The sequence below is a fragment of the Microtus oregoni genome, unplaced genomic scaffold, assembly GCF_018167655.1.
Source record: "Microtus oregoni isolate MIOR12 unplaced genomic scaffold, Mior012 000026F_ref0000081, whole genome shotgun sequence".
Taxonomy (NCBI): domain Eukaryota; kingdom Metazoa; phylum Chordata; class Mammalia; order Rodentia; family Cricetidae; genus Microtus; species Microtus oregoni.
In genome coordinates, this window is record NW_024543085.1 from 10,591,945 (window position 1) to 10,596,130 (window position 4,186).

At 39.1% G+C, this 4,186-nt stretch overlaps 1 pseudogene; it reads right to left on the reverse strand.

The window, feature by feature from the left end:
• Nucleotides 1-3,162: 3,162 nt before the first annotated feature.
• On the reverse strand, nucleotides 3,163-3,523 carry LOC121463527 (annotated as a pseudogene).
• Between the last annotated feature and the right edge of the window lie 663 nt (nucleotides 3,524-4,186).

Here is a 4,186-nt window from a genome sequence, read left to right on the forward strand (position 1 = left end):
TCTTTTGATGATGAACTTTATTTAACTTGTAAGATGAAATAGACTTTTTCCTCCACAAGTTGCTTCTGGCCAGTGTTTTATCACAGCAACTTAATAGCAACTAGACTGCACAGAATAGCTCTTGTCTCTAATGTGTTCCATATGGTACTTGACACTTCTCTACTTGTAATCATTCTTTCTAGTATTATGATCCCCAATGCTTGGAACAATGTTAAGAAAACACAGTAATGGGATTGCAAGTATGGGAAAAGTGGTGCTGAGATCCTGAGTTCACATTTTTGAACATCACAAAGTTAGGCTGAAGGGTATTGACTCAAGTTTGAACCTTGATAGAATGACTCATGAGGAGGAAAGAAGAAACTTGGATGGTTTTAAAAAACATGTTTTTCTATTTATGTGTGTGTGTGTGTGTGTGTGTGTGTGTGTATACAAGTGTGTGTATATGTGCGTGTGCACAAATGCATATGTCCATGGTATGAGTATGCCATGAGATGTATGTGGAGGCTAGAGGACAGCTTGTGGGTGTGAGTTCTTTTCTTTCATCATGTGGGTTCTGAGAATTAAACTCAGGTTGTCAGGCTTGGAAGAAAACACCTTTACTCCCTCACCAATCTTGCAGGCTCTTGTATGTCTTTATAAACCAGAAGACCTGATTTATTGAGGTGACAATTGCAAGGGCAAGAGATTTAGGTAATATTTTCCTTTATTTTAGAATGGCAAGGGCTTACAGAAATGGAAATCTAAGTTCCCATCATGCCCCCGATTTAAAAGAGCTCTGTGTTGTCTGAAGCCATATAAATAACCTTTTCATATTAAGATAGGGTCTGGTAGATTAACACACCTTTGGAGATCTTTAATACAGTTGCTTAAGGAAGGCAGTAGGGGTGGTAGAAGCATTTGGAAGAATGAATCAGGAGAAGAAATCACTAAATGCTGTGAGATATTGTATTTTGTTCTTCAATCACTAAATAGATGCTTTATACACATTTTGTCTAATTCTCCAAACACTTCTTCCTGGTAGTCACTGCTGTCTTTATTTAGTGTCTCATCTTGTCATAGGTGATTGTATTGATCATTAAACTACCATCTTTCTCCAGCAATGCAGGCTGCTGTATTTTGCTTTTTGATCCTGAGATTGCGCATCTGCAAATAAGGCTTTTGCTTACTCAGTAGGTTAACTGTCAGTCACAGGACCTGGGCAGGAGGACGGGATAGTGAGCATGGTGAGGGAAATTGGAGATCTTTAATACAGCTCCTTAGGTTTTGCTGCTGTTTCTGCCTTTGTTACTACTTGTTTGCTTTTGTCTCTCTGGATGCTTCTTGATCACAAAACAGTTCCAACAAAGCACTTCATAGGAGCAGGGACCATGTTTACTTTTTTCATTGAATCTACAAGGCCAGAAATAATATTTCATACTGCCAAGTAATAATTAGTGTGCATTTAGTGAAAAAAGGCTTGGATAACAAAATGAATGAATCAATAAGTGAGGTTTTGTAATATTCAAACTTTTTATAGTGAATAGATTTCAGAAACTGATGTTCTGTACTTATGACCTTTCTTGATTTTTCCCCTTATGTTTTTATTTAAGACTAGAGAAATTCTAAAATCTAGTATAACCAATGGATATCTGATAATCATGTTAGATTTTGCCAACCTCCTACGTTTTTCCTTCTTTACTCTTTGAGCTGTCAGCCAAGGATGTGCATCTAATCAGAGTGACCATGCTGGAGTGATGGTATTGTCACTGCCCCTGATGCTGGCTGCTTCCTCCCTCATGTATCCCAGTAGAAGCAGTCCCAATTTGAGAGCAGGCTTAGGTAACTTTAATTTGAGAATTTCATGACAGCCAACTTCTCATGACCTCTACTTCAGCTGGTTGAGATTATTCTATTTCTGCACAGCCCAGGCTCTCTAGACCACATCTTGAAGAGCTCATGCTCATGTCAATATTATATTTAAATGAAATGTTCCTAGCTCCTCTCAGGCATCAATAACCTTTCTCTGAGTATGTGACAACTGAGAGGAAAATGCATAGCAGTATAACTTAATAGTATGCTTAACACTAATAGCATTTCTTTTCATAGTTTTAGTTCTCATTCTATACTAAGACGTTTTCATGGAGGGATCCCTTTAAAGTAACAACACAGCAGGACCTGCCCCACTCTTCTGGGCATCAGTGATACTCCACAGAACATTGAGAAGGCAGAGGCAGGTGGATGTCTGTGAGTTCCAGGTCAGCCCGATGTATAGAGAGAGCTTCAGGACAGCCAAAGTTGTTACACAGAATTCCTGTCTTGAAAACCAAACAAAACCAAATCAAAATACAATAAAACAAAAGGTAGCCAAGCAAGGTTTGCGTAACATCAGAATAAAAAGTGACATGGATCTTGGCACAGTAATTTGAGATAGAGTACTTAAAAGTTCAACCAAGTGTAGGAAACTCAAACCTGAGATGCTGAGGAATGGGGTATGGCTCTGCAGGTCACCAGTGGCTGGATGAGCAATAATGTGCAAGAATTTGCCAGTTCAGTGGAATACGTTGTCAGCAAGTTATGTCTGGTTTTCATGTATGTGAAATTCAGAAACCATCTTATTGCTGCTGAAAAGAGTTGGAAATTGCTCCTCTTTACTTTCTACCATTTGGATGCTGGATTGAAAATAATAATAATTACAGAGACCAATGGATATTAAATCAATTAGACCTTCTTTTTTTTATACCTCTGGCCATCCTTTATTTATGTGGGGCAGGTTTTGGAGTAGTTGGAAATAAGTAGGAATGGCATGGGAAGCCACTGTAGTGAAATATTTGTAAGTATCTGGTTCTATCTGGAATATTACTTGACCACTAGGGCATTGATCATGATACATGGCTAACTAAATACATTACATTTCTATAATTCTTAGGTCCTGTGCTATGTGTGATATGCCTGGGTGCTCTCCTGATCTAGGACACTTGACAATGTCTGGAGAGAATTTTGCTTGTCATAGATAAGGAATGTGGAGCTATGATTAAGTTGTTTCTTCTAGTGAGTTGAGGCTAGGGGTGTTTCTAAATATTCTATGATGCACAGGGCCCCTCTCATCAAATAATTTCCTAGCCTAAATGTTGATCACAGAGACCAGTGAATGTTTTTTTTTAAAGGAGCTCTGGTAAAGTTTTATTAAAGGAAAACTTTACTTTTCACCAGTCTGTTCTGGTATGCTTCTAATAATGTCAGAATCACCTGGGTCAATGATGGCCAGTGTGCATACTCTGTAGTATTTTCCACATGCTGTGCCCAAGCCAATGTTATTGCCACTGTAGTGATGGACACCAGTTTTAGCCAACATGGCATAGTATTCTATTTCAGATTTCCTCAAAGCGGGGCAGTTGTTGGCGAGGATCACCAATTTCGCTTTGCCCTGTCTGACCATCTTCAGAGTCTGTTTGTATCCCAGCACATACTTCCCATTTTTCATAACAAGCTGGAGCCGAGAGTTGATCTACTCCAGAGACTTTTTTGTCTTCTTTGTGGCCACCATCTTCCTGCCTTAGGTGCCGGATGGCCCCCAACCAAGACCAGCCGCCAAGATGGCCAGGGAGCGAGAAAGGCAAGACCAATGAATGTTAAGTCAAGTAGATCTTTTTTTTCCCCCCGTCCTTTCATTCTTTATTTATATTGGTCAGGTTTTGGAGTAGTTGTAATACTATCAATGTTTCTCATTTTCTTTTAAAGATGTATTTCATTTTTAATTTTTATTTGCATCTGCATGTGTACACCAAATGTAAAGGTGACTTCAGAAGCCAAATATCGACATAGCATCTGTTGGAGCTGGAGTCACAGGTGGTTCGTTTGCTACCCTAAATGGGTGCTGAGTACCCAATGGGGACTTTTGCTTGCTTTGATTGGAATAGGATCATTTTTAGGCACACATGTGTGCATGCAGTCTTTAGAGATTATATGTTCTATTTGTGTTTCCGCTGTATGTATCTGAGTATCTGCTGTTCAGCAACATAAAACAGGATAAGGCCATAGTGATTTGCAAACCTTCATAAAGAGTTAACATGGAATCTTTACTCTTGAGTCTTTTGCCGTCTCATCTTCTCCTCGAAAGAGGGACTGTACATAGAGATAAGAATGCTTCCCCCTTTTCCTATGCATCATCATTTTAAAAATACAGATTAGTTTCTTTAGAGCCCTCACA